Below are 13254 nucleotides of genomic sequence, written 5' to 3'. Positions count from 1 at the left end.
ACCTCTATAATGCCTTGCAAAGCTTACAAAGCAGCCTAGAAGCTTCTAAATGCTTTTCAATTAATCTAGAAGCTCTCAAAAGCTTCCGTATGCTTCTAAAGCAGTTTAACAGCTTCCAAAAGTTTCTAAAACCGTCTGCAAGGTTTCAAATGCCTTAAAGGCAGTCCAGAACATTCAAGGCTCTTTAAACTGTCCAAACACCTTCCAAATGCTCCTAAAGAAGTCTAAAAAGGTTTTAAAACACTACAGAAACTCCAAAATGCTTCTCAAGCTGTCTAAAGCCTTCCGAAACAGTCTAGAAGTTTCCAAATGCTTTTTTATATAGATTTAGAAGCTCTCAAAAGCTTCCATATGCTTCTAAATCAGTTTAGCAGCTTCCAAAAGTTTCTAAAACCGTCTACAAGGTTTCAAATGCCTTAAAGGCAGTCCGGAACCTTCAAGGCTCTTTAAACTGTCCAAACACCTTCCAAATACTCCTAAAGTAGTCTAAAAAGGTTTTAAATACTACAGAAGCTCCAAAATGCTTCTCAAGCAGTCTAAAGCCTTCCAAAACAGTCTAGAAGCTTCCGAATGCTTTTCAATTTATTTAGAAGCTCTCAAAATCTTCCGTATGCTTCTAAAGCAGTTTAGCAGCTTCCAAAAGTATCTAAAACCGTTTAGATACCTTAAAGGCAGTCCAGAACATTCAAGGCTCTTTAAACTGTCCAAACACCTTCCAAATGCTCCTAAAGTAGTCTAAAAAGGTTTTAAAACACTACAGAAGCTCCAAAATACTTCTCAAGCAGTCTAAACCCTCCCACAACAGTCTAGAAGCTTCCAAATGCTTTTCTATTTATTTAGAAGCTCTCAAAAGATTCCGTATGCTTCTAAACCAACTTAGCAGCTTCCAAAAATTTCTAAAACCGTCTTCAAGGTTTGAAATGCCTTAAAGGCAGTCCAGGACCTTCAAAGCTCTTTAAACTCTCCAAACACCTTGCAAAAGCTCCTAAAGTAGTCTAAAAAGTTTTTAAAACACTACAGAAGCTCCAAAATGCTTATCAAGCAGTCTAAAGCCTTCCAAAACAGTCTAGAAGCTTCCGAATGCTTTTTAATTTATTTATAAGCTCTCAAAAGCTTCCGTATGATTCTAAAGCAGTTTAACAGCTTCCAAAAGTTTCTAAAACCGTCTACAAGGTTTCAAATGCCTTAAAGGAAGTCCAGAACATTCAAGGCTCTTTAAACTGTCCAAACACCTTCCAAATACTCCTAAAGTAGTCTAAAAAGGTATTAAAACACTACAGAAGCTCCAAAATGCTTTCTAGAACAGTCTAAAGCCTTCCAAAACAGTCTAGAAGCTTCCAAATACTTTTCTATATATTTCGTAGCTCTCAAAAGCTTCCGTATGCTTCTAAAGCAGTTTAGCAGCTTCAAAAAGTTTCTAAAACCGTCTACAAGGTTTCAAATACCTATAAGGCAGTCCAGAACCTTCAAGGCTCTTTAAACTGCCCAAACACTTACCGAATACTTATAAAGTATTCTAAAAAAGTTTTAGAACACTACAGAAGCTCCAAAATGCTTCTCAAGCAGTCTAAAGCCTTCCACAACAGTCTAGAAGCTTCCAAATGCTTTTCTATTTATTTAGAAGCTCTCAAAAGCTTCCGTATGCTTCTAAAGCAGTTTAGCAGCGTCCAAAAGTTTCTAAAACCGTCTACAAAGTTTCAAATGCCTTAAAGGCAGTCCGGAACCTTCAAGGCTCCTTAAACTGTCCAAACTCCTTGCAAATGCTCCTAAACTAGTCTAAAAAGGTTTTAAATACTAAAGAAACTCCAAAATGCTTCTCAAGCAGTATAAAGCCTTCCAAAGCAGTCTAGAAGCTTCCAAATGCTTTTCAATTTATTTAGAAGCTCTCAAAAGCTTCCGTATGCTTCTAAAGCAGTTTAGCAGCTTCCAAAAGTTTCTAAAACCGTCTACAAGGTTTCAAATGCCTTAAAGGCAGTCCAGAACCTTCAAGGCTCTTTAAACTGTCCAAATGCTCCTAAAGTAGTCTAAAAAGTTATAAAATACTACAGCAACTCCAAAAAGCTTCTCAATTAGTCTAAAGCCTTCCAAAACAGTTTAGAAGCTTCCAAATGCTTTTCCATTTATTTAGAAGCTCTCAAAAGTTTCCGTGTGCTTCTAAAGCAGTTTAGCAGCTTCCAAAAGTTTCTAAAACCGTCTACAAGGTTTCAAATGCCTTAAAGGCAGTCCAAAACCTTCAAGGCTCTTTAAACTGTCCAAACAAAATGCTTCTCAAGCAGTCTAAACCCTCCCACAATAGTCTAGAAGCTTCCAAATACTTTTCTATATATTTAGTAGCTCTTAAAAGCTTCCGTATGCTTCTAAAGCAGTTTAGCAGCTTCCAAAAGTTTCTAAAACTGTCTACAAGGTTTCAAATGCCTATAAGGCAGTCGAGAACCTTCAAGGCTCTTTAAACTGCCCAAACACTTACCAAATACTCCTAAAGTAGTCTAAAAAAGTTTTAGAACACTACAGAAGCTCCAAAATGCTTCTCAAGCAGTCTAAAGCCTTTCAAAATAGTCTAGAAGCTTCCAAAATCTTTTAGAGCACTCTAAATGCTTCCAAATAATCTTCAGCTAGTCTAAAAGTTCTCAATAAATTTCAAGGCAGTCTAAGAGCTTCCGTATGCTTCTAAAACAGTTTCAAAGTTTTCAAATTCACATGTCTTAAAAGCAGTCCAGAACCTTAAATGCTCCTAAAGTAGTATAAAAAGATTTTAAAACACTACAGAAACTTCTAAATGCTTCTAAATCAGTCGGAAGTCTTTCAAAATAGTCTAGAAGCTTCCAAATAATTTTCAACTAGTCTAGACGCTCTCAAAAATTTTCAAGGCAGTCTAAAAGCTTCCGTAGGCAGTTATAGGTTTTACAATAAGTAGCATGCTTTCTGCTTCCTGTGAGTTTAGCGCACGCTCGTTATAAAATATTTTTTTTAATTTTATTTAAAAAATAACGATTGCTGCATAACCATGTTTTAATGTGATCGGCCATAGGTTAACATGAGAATTTTTTTTACATTCATTTTTATAATTGTTTACGCACAGGAGCCTTTAAAGCACAATATGTACTTAGTTCTAACGAATGTCTAGAAATGAACAAATGCGATAAAGAACGCTTTATCTAAATCACTAGTCAGTAGATTTCGGGTTCTCTCGGACTTGATATATCATATGTTCGATCTGAATATACAGGGTGGACCAGTACGAATGCGAGGAAGTGTAGGTATCTAGGAAGCTAAAAATGACACATATTTGAAACACAAATTGTATCAAGTAATATGACCATAACGATTTAAAATATTTTCGTAATTTTAACGTTACCACATCTACATGAAATCAGTGGCAACAACGGATTTTTGTTCGACAACCCTAGTACCTGATGCTACTTCTGGATTCTGTTGCTTAATCTAGCTAGTTTATTCTAATCAATATCTCTCTAAATATCGTCGTTTTCCAGATATTGACTACTAAAAATTGTAATTTTCAATATTTGGATGGATGTAGCAGGCGTACGGTCAGAGATAGAGCAAAACGGTCAACATGTTCTTATTTTACTTTTTTGATAACTAGGTTATGATTAGAGTCCGGATTAAAAAGCACTAAAATCGTGAAAAAAAGCACTTAAAGAGCTAAATTATTTTCCTCAAAAAAGCACAAAACTCATTCAGAAAACATTTTACTTTTTTTGAATTCAAGTTCTAGACATTTTTTGAAGCTTTCAAACTAGTTTAGAAGCATACGGAAGATTTTAAACTGTTTTGAAAACTTTCTAATTCTCTCTTTCTGGAATGCTTTAGAGACATTTGGAAACTCTTAAACGGTTATAGAATTTTTTGGAAGCTTTCGGACTCGTTTGATATCTTTTGGGAGCTTTTAGACTAGTTGAAAAGCATTTGGAATCTTTTAGACTGTTCTAAAAGCTCTTGAAAACTTTTAGACCGTTTTCGACTGCTTGGAAAGCATTTTGGAGTTTCCGTAGTGTTTTAAAACCTTTTAAAACTACTTGAGGCGTATTTGGAAGGTTTTTGAACAGTTTAAAGAGCATATTGAACGTTCTGAAATGCTTTAGAGGCATTTGGAAACTCTAGAATTTTTTGGAAGCTTTCAGACTCTTTTGATATCTTTTGGGAGCTTTTGACTACTTTAGGAACATTTGGAAGGTTTCTGGAGAGTTTAAAAAGCATTGAAGGTTTTGGACTGCTTTTAAAGCATTTGAAAACTTATGGACTGTTCTAGAAGCATACGGAAGGAAGCTTTAAGACTGCCTTGAAATTTTTTGAGAGCCTCTAGATTAGTTAAAAATCATTTGGAAGCCGTTAGAGCGTTTTAAAAGCTTTTGGAAGCTTTCAGACTGTTTTCGACTGCTTGTGAGGCATTTTGGAGTTTCTGTAGTGTTTTTTTTTTGTAAATCTAATCGTTTTTGAGATATTTTCTAAAAACTACTTTTATACAGTGCGTTTTTTTTAACGCGCAACATAGGATTTCACGTGTTAAATTTTTAAGCCCATGTTAGACCATGTTATTTTGGAACTACAAGTATAAAACTTGACGGGTGGCTATTTCGTACCCTGAAGCTTAACTAAGTTTACCAATTCGGCCTAAAAAGTGTTAAAAAGCTTGCAAAAATCATATTTTTTCGAATAGGTTTTATCGTTTCATACTCCCTGTATGCATTGTTGTTCTTTGTTGTTTTTGATACTGGCACGGCAGGTAGCAGGTAAAATTTGGCGTAGAAAGTAAAACAGGGTGATCATTAACTTTATATCAAGAAAGTTAAGAACAAAAGAAGTATTTTTATAAGTGAATTGTTCAAAGTGACCTCCGTTTGAAGCCAAACAGTATTCCAAACAATCATAAAATGCCCTTTTGACGTTCAAAAGATGTCGGATCGTGATACAGTCAAAATATGTCACTTTACCTGCTACCTGCCCTGCCAGTATCGAAAACAACAAGGAACAACAATGAATACAGGGAGTATGAAACGATAAAATCTTTTCGAAAAAAAGTGATTTTTTTCCAGTTTTTAATCACTTTTTAGACCAAATTGGTAGACTTACTTAAGCTTCAGGGTACTAAAGACACACCCGTCAAGTTATAGACTTGCAGTTCCAAAATGAAATGGTCTAACATGGGCTTAAAAATTTAACACGTAAAATCCTATGTTGCGCGTTAAAAAAAACGCACTGTACACTTTTTACCGAAAATTAGTTGAAAATTTGAACACCCTGTATCTTGGTTATTATTAGGAGTTCAGGGTGGTTCCACCACTCAAAAGAATTGTCTTAGACTGCTCTTTTCACTAATGTAGAGCAAACAATTTTATATAAAAAATTGTATACAGGGTGAAGAACACCCAATCAGCAGACCCTGTATACAGGGAACTGTATTGAAGTTCCATTTAGTTTAGTGGTCCATTAGGACAATTTCGCACTCTTGTAGTTTTTATACCGTTTTTGAGATATTTACTAAAAACCACTTTAATTCAGGCGGTGGTCAGTATAGTAGGCCAGGAAAAACCTTCAATTGGAAAAAATTTTCCGTATATAGTATAGACAAATTAAATGATCGTAAGTAGCTAATGATTGGAGCTATGACGTAACGTTAATGCTAGACCCGTTGACGCCCCGTCTGGATGCTAGAGGGCGTCGGACTTGATTACCTTTTTCCGGACATTTTTCTAAATATCTCGAAAACGGTTTTAGTTAGCAGTGTGAAATTTTTACCATTCATTAAATATAACATTTTACCGTACAATGCACCGGTCGACTTTGAAAAATAAAAAAACTAGATTTTTGACATTTTTAAAGGGGGTAACCCAATGAAGTTTTTTGGAAAATTGTCTTAAACTGCCTTAGTTAGTTGAGGTTAATGGTAGAAATGTGACGTAAAGTGTAATTTGTCAAAATATAATATTTTAAGGGTGCCATGTCTTGAAAAGTTTAAAAAATGTCCTAATTTCGAAGTCAGTGAGAAAGTGGCGGCAGTTACAGCAAACTGGACACCAGATTCGTGTCCTCCATGCCATAATTAGTTAAAATGGCAATCTTGACACGTTTAAATCCAATAATTCACCATTCGATAGCCCATAAAAAAATAAGTTGACATGCATTATGTATTTCTCCTGAAGAACGCTTCCTAAGGAAGAGACTTCCAAAGTTCAGTTTAAAGAATCAAACCTGACAAAAATGTCTACTTCGGTTATTGTATTTTTTACTTTAAAAAGGTTCAAAAGGATTGAAATCTGGTCATCTGTGAGGTTTACGAGTTAATTTTTGACACTAAAAATAGTCAAAAAACAGGATTTTTGGACTAATGTTTACTGGCGTTCAATTTTTTAGACTATAGGTAGTGTAAAACACAGTAAAACTGATCATTCTATTCAAACTTTTTTTTTTACTCAATTAAACACTGGTAACTGGTTTTACTATAAAAAATAGTTTGAAATTTGATTAGTTAGTAATTAATAAAAGTATTGATTTATTTAGTCTTAAAGCGCAGGGAAGCATCTAGAAGTCAATTTAATACTGACAAAGCGTGAATTGGCATGTTTAAGCCTATGGAAAATGTAAAAATAGTTTTTTAAGCTTGCTATGTCAAAAACTTTGTGAAGTTAACCCTAAAACTCGATTTTCAAGCTGAAAGCAGTTTTAAAGCCCTAAAAAATTGTCCAGAGTTCTAAGAAAATTAAAAGCAAAGTAAGAAACTTGAAAAGTAAGTCTTCAAGTAAATTTTCATGAATCTAATGTCAATATCCAGTATTTAAGACTATTTTCAAGACTAAAATATTGAAATCTATTTATGACAATTTTTAAGTTGGGTTGGGTTGGTTTTGGTTCTTTGAACGTAATAACTCAATTATCTCGTAAACAAAGTTTTAAATCAGAATTTTATAAAAGATACTTATTTTGTCAAACTGAACAAGTAAAAAAAAACAGAAATTTTTGAAAAATATCCAGTGACGTAGAGAATAAGGCAGAAAGAAGAAAAATTCTGTATTTACACCACTAGACAGTTTCGACAAACGTCATTAACATGACATAATGAGTATAATATATATAATATATAGTATAATTTCATATGTATTTGTTCTAAATTTGATTAAAATTGCTCCAGTGGTCTGACAGTTATGAGAAGAAACCGATTTTTTAAACTGAACCTTGTAGACGGTTCTAGAAACTTTTGGAAGCTGCTAAACTGCTCTAGAACCACACCGAAGCTTTTAGACTGTCTTGAAATCTTTTGAGAGCTTCTATAGTTAAGTTGAAAAGCTTTTGGAAGCTTCTAGGCTGTTTTGAAATGATTTCGACTCCAACTGCGTTTTGGAACATTTTTTTAGACTACTTCTTCAACTTCATTCTTACTTCTACAACACCGTCATGGGATCCAGGATGTCTATCAGGAGGAATCCTTGCCCAGTCCTAATCATTTTAATGACTGTTTTTCTAATATAACTGATCATATAGTTTGCAAAGTTCCAAATTCGGATACAGATCCCTTAACATATTTAAACAATGTCATGAAGCCCAATTCTGCCTTTTCTTTTAAGGAGGTAAGTTTTAATAATATGAGGGAGGTTTTAGACCAGCTTAGCAACAAGCACAGACGAGACATACCTATATGGCCTTAATGTGCGCCTTTTGAGATCAGTCAAAAATAAAATACTTGTTCCTCTGACCAAATTAATAAATCTGTGTTTGGAAAGAGGAGTGTTTCCGGGTGTCCTTAAGGCTGCGTGTGTGGTTCCAATCTTTAAGAAGCAGTCAACATGAAAACTACAGGCCAATATCTCTTCTGCCTGTGGTTTCAAAAGTTCTGAAGAAGTGTATGGTCATTGAAATGGTGGATTTCTTCAATGCTAAAAATATTTTTTCTCCATGTCAGTTTGGTTTTAGAAGAAAGAGAAGTACACTTTAGGGTATATTAGATCTTGTATCTGCTATTTTGGACGCCTTCCACAAAGCAGTATGACCCTGTTTTTTTTTTGGATTTGAGCAAGGCCTTTGACTGTGTCGATCATGGTATCCTCCTCCTCAAACTTAAATATTACAATTTTGACACCACGAGTATGAATTTGATTAGCTCATACCTGGAACGCAAGCATCAAGTGGTGAGGGTGGCGGGGGTGTCTTTGGCGGTGAGTGAGATCAACATAGGTGTCCCCCAAGGATCAATTCTTGGCCCTATATTGTTTTTAATATATATCAATGACCTTCCTTATAATGACAAAACGGTTAAATATACCCTCTTTGCCGATGACACCACCGTTTCTCTTTCTGCTGATGCGTTGGATGAGGGGTTGAGGGCTGCTAGGTTGGCACGGGAGAGGGCAGAGGACTGGTTCTGCTCTAATAGGCTGCTGCTGAATGCAGAGAAGACGCAGATGGTGGTTTTCTCCCTTAGAGAATTGTTGGACACACCAAAGGTTCCGGCAGTGACATTTCTGGGTGGACTTTGGATCCCAAACTACAGTGGTGTGAGCCCTTGCAGGGAAACTTACCAGGAGCGCCTATCTTCTCCGGCATCTCTCTCGGTGTGTCTCTGCTGGTCTAATACGAACAGCTTATTTCGCAGTTTTTCATACACACATTAGCTATGCAATCCTTGCATGAGGACATTCGGCGGGGAGGCACAGGGTTTTCGGACTGCAGAGGAGGGCTGCGAGGGTAGGGTCTGGTTTGAGTTACAGAGAGGAGTGCAAACGTGCCTTCATTGATTTGAGGGTTTTGACTGTACCTTGTTTTTATTTGTTTGCGTGCCTGGTGTATGCGAGGGAAAACCTAGACCTTTTTCCAACTCATCGAGAAGTGCACACCTATAACACTCGTGCCGGGGATGATCTGGTTCCGGCTTACAGGCGCCTGCAAAGGTGTCGGGGATGGCCCGGGGTGTTTGGCGATTAAATATTTTAATGTTTTGCCTGTTAACATAAGAGAGTTGCCACTGTGTGTGTTTAAAACTCGAATAAAAAAGTTCCTTATTAGTCAAGCTTTCTACTCCCCTGAAGAGTATTGTAATTCAAATTTCAATCAGTTGTAATAGGCTTGGACCTTTTTCTACGTTTTGTTTTTTTTTTTTTTAGTAGTCCATTCTACGTCTGTTTGGCCATCTGTATTGTATATTTTACATAGTACTTTGTAGGTTAGTCATATGCAACTAGGAAATTGTGAAACTTAGTATTTAATATCTATTTTGCTTATTCTTTTGACCCTATTACCTGACGTGTGTTAACATTTTGGTATGTAAGTAACATGAATAAACTATTGACTATTGTTTTTCTTGTAAATAACTTAAACTTAAACGTAAAATAGAAAAAAGCTAGAAAGTTGTGGGTTTTCCTGTCTGAGAGTATTTAGTTATCTTCCTTTTGACACTAATCAACGTTATATGTTGCAATTTTTTACTTACCACCACCTCTATTTCAGTTCAAGTTTAAACTTACACCAATAAATCTCTCAATTCCTAAACTATATGGTCTACCTAAAATTCACAAAGCTAATGTTCCCATTAGACCAGTAGTTTCGTTTTACAATTCTCCTTGCCACCGCCTTTCTTCTTGGTTAAAGATACAATCCTGGAAGTCACTAACTTTAAAAGTCATTACTCTATTAAAAATTCTACTGAACTTTGCTTCCAGCTAAAGAATCTTTTTATTCCTCCCTCTGCCATTATGGTCTGCTTCGGCGTTTTAAATCTTTTTCTAAGTATCCCCTCCTTGATTGTGTTTCTTTGGTCCAGAGATTGTTATCTAACTGCGTTAGCCTTGACCCCTTTCAGGTTGAGGATATGGTGGCTCTGGTATTCTTGGTTTTGGAACAAAACTTTTTTCAATTTAATGATACTTGCTACTCCCAGACTGCAGGATTGGCCATGGGTTCATGTCTCTCGCCTCTGTTAACTGAGGTTTTTATGTCAAGTGTAGAACAGTCAATGGAGTCCTACCCTGCCTTCCAAAAAAATCTATTCTTCAAACGCTATGTCGACGACATCTTCTGCATTTTTGATGGCACTATGAATGAGCTCCGTAACTTTTTTGCATTTATAAATGACTTAGACCCGTCAATCGCTTTTACCATGGAGCTAGAGTCATCATTTCCTAGGCATTCTACTCTTCAGATTCGATGACCATGTCGAATTCTCCATTTACCACAAACCTACCACTACTGATTGCCTAATACCCTTCCTACACCCAAAAGGTTGGAGCCTTAAATTCCTTTTTTCATCGTTTGTTCAACATACCAATGTCACAACATAAATTTTAATATTGAATTGTCATGGATTAAAACTGTTGCCTTAAATAACAATTTTCCAGAGATTTTAGTTAATGAAAGTCTAGGTCTCATAACATCAATATTTGTTTTAAAGTTCAACATACTTCTCGCTGTTTCCTGTCCCACTCCAAAGATCCAACCCAACTTCACAGGTCTGGTGTCTATAAACTCTCTTTCTGTACCCCTCAATGCAGTGCTTATTGGCCAGACAGGAGGTTTGCTGTTCGCCTCCATGAACACACAAGAAAGGCTGATAGATTCCGCATTACCCCAAACCTTGCTTCCGACAGCATAAAGTCCAACATCTTCATTTTAACAACCACTCTTTTAACGTTGAGCAAGGTTAGAGGTTTTACACTTCTGCGAAAAAGAGAACCTTCATAACCTCCTGGAGGTTCTTGAGATTAGCGGCGCTTATGGCCGCTAATCTTGAAAACATTTACACGAGTTGGAAAGGCGTCCGATTGATATTGCGCGAACGCTCGGCATCGACAAATCTAACGTCTGACGAACCATCAAACGGTTGGAAGAGCTCGGCCATACTGGTCGCCGTCCAGGATGTGGCATAAAGCGCACCGTTAGCACCACTAAGAAACGAGAGCTCGTCCGAGAACGAGTCAGGCGAAATCCGAGGGTCTCCATGCGAAAAATCGCACGTGAGACTGGTATTAATCGGGAATCAATCCGCCAAATAGCCAAAAAGGATCTACATCTCAAGCCTTACAAGCTCCAAAAAGTTCAGCTCCTTACTGACGATAACAAGCGCGTACGGCTTGAAAGATGCAAACGAGTCCTTCGTCGCCATGCTCAGTGGGACAAAATCCTCTTCTCAGATGAGAAGCTGTTCACCGTTGAGCACAATCACCAGAGCGATAGGAGCTGGTGTGTGGAGGCCCCGGGCACTTCGGCCATCGTCGAACATCGCCAAAATCCCGCGGCTGTTATCGTTTGGGCCGGAATTTGCGCCAGCGGCAAGAGCCCCCTTGTTTTCGTGGAACAGGAGATTAAAATCAACAAGGACGTCTACCGCCGTGACATCCTTGATACCGTCGTACTTCCGTGGGCTCAGCAGCACTTTGGAGATGCAGATTGGACATCCCGACAGGACTCCGCTCCGGCCCACAAAGCAAAAGCGACTCAGGACTGGTGCCGGATCCATTTTCCGCATTTCATTTCGTCGAAGGAATGGCCACCCTACTCGCCAGATCTAAATCCGATAGACTACAGTGTGTGGTCTATTTTGGAGACCAGGACCTGTGCTACACGTCACAACTTTGGAGTCGCTGCGTTGGGAATGGGACCGATTGTCGCCGGATGAGGTGTGTGGCGCGGCAGAAAATTTTCGGAAGCGTTTGGTAGTCTGTCGAGACGCGCAAAGAGGCCACTTCGAAACCGACTGAGTATTTTATAGTCAAAATAGCTGTTAATTGTTCTTTGCCGATAAATTTGAGTTTTGTTGCAATTTAAACATTTTATGGAGTTTTTGCTAGAGGTAATTTTTTTATTGTCACCTTGTAAATATAGGACTCGCCAGCGTAGTTTTCTCTTGCTTTTGATACGTAAATAACTAATAATTATCATAATCTTAAAAGCCTTGAAGCTCAGAGACAAAGAAATTCAGCACAAATGGATAGAGACCAAAACACTGTTATATTATAGCGCTCGAGAGAAATTTGTATGTATTTTTTATACATTTAGTCAGTTTCAATACATTTGGTACAATAAAATTAAAAATGACAGTTCAATTTTCCCACTTTTTTTAAATACGGTCCCAAAAATTCTTTCCTAATCTGTTTTTTTTTTTCAGGAAGAATTTGCGACCCACAATTTCTGCGTGATTGATGATGAGGCAAGAACCGAATATCGCAAAAGTTTGACCTGAGTAATTTCTTTTGACTATAATAACGAGGAAAAATTCCACCAACACCAACTAACCTACAAGTACAAGTATTCTTCACCGAATTGTGTTGCCGGCAACTTGAGACTAAACTAGCAAATGCAATCCACGTCATTGAACGCAATGGACGACGAACCAAAACCCGAAAACATGTGCGCAGAAGAGCACCAAAAAAGTCCTCATAGAGAATTCGTCGTCTCACCTCAATTAGCAGACGCCAATTGTGAGACGGATAGTCTTCAGACTGGAAGAAAATATTATTGCAAGTACTGTAACGTAGATTTTCGTTCCCAATCTGACATCAACGATCATTTGAAAACTGCTGGAGAAGGTGAACAATACGGTTGCCATCAATGTGGAAAAGTGTACTCCTTTAAAGTTTTTCTTATACGTCATATCATCGATGGGCATAATTCTCGTCAACATTTTAAAGGCAAAAAAACTGTTTTAACCGCACCTAAAAGAAGTCACATCGGTGAAAAAAAATATAAATGCAAAGTTTGTCATAAAAGTTTCTCGCGATCTGGTTTAACTAGACATATGAGGACTCACACCGGAGAAAAACCATATAAATGCGACGTATGTGACAGAAGTTTCACACAAAAATCTACTTTAACTATCCATATCAGAACTCACACCGGAGAAAAACCATTTAAGTGCACAAGTTGTGACAAAAGTTTCTCGAAAAAATATGCTTTAAATATACATGTCAAGACTCATACCGGTGAAATACCATTTATATGCAGCTATTGTGGTAAAGGCTGCTTGAAAAAATATGAATTAACTGTACATCTCAGATCTCACACTGGAGAAAAACCTTATAAGTGCAGCGTTTGTAACAAAAGTTTCTCGCAAAGCAATGGTTTAACTAACCATATGAGGACTCACACCGGAGAAAAACCCTTTATGTGCAGCGTTTGTAACAAAACATTCGCGGTAAAATCTAATTTAAATAAACATATCAAGAAGATTCACACCAGAATATAACCATATAATTGCAATAACTGTTGTTGTTTTAACTTAATATATCAGGACTTACACCGGAGAAAAACCAC

General features: G+C 37.1%; 1 protein-coding gene across 1 annotated transcript in view; it reads left to right on the top strand.

Moving 5' to 3' along the window:
* LOC145729584 (uncharacterized) overlaps nt 1–12464 on the top strand; it is a 43747-nt gene extending 31283 nt beyond the window's left edge. The window contains exon 7 of the transcript XR_014178415.1: nt 12110–12464. The gene's annotated coding sequence lies outside the window, so the exon portion shown is untranslated. The remainder of the gene's footprint in view (nt 1–12109) is intronic.
* Nucleotides 12465–13254: the final 790 nt, after the last annotated feature.

Source organism: Ips typographus, linkage group LG5 (assembly GCF_016097725.1).
Source record: "Ips typographus isolate SLU linkage group LG5, UJ_Ityp_2.0, whole genome shotgun sequence".
NCBI classification, from domain to species: domain Eukaryota; kingdom Metazoa; phylum Arthropoda; class Insecta; order Coleoptera; family Curculionidae; genus Ips; species Ips typographus.
This window is presented reverse-complemented; position numbering and strand designations above follow the sequence as displayed.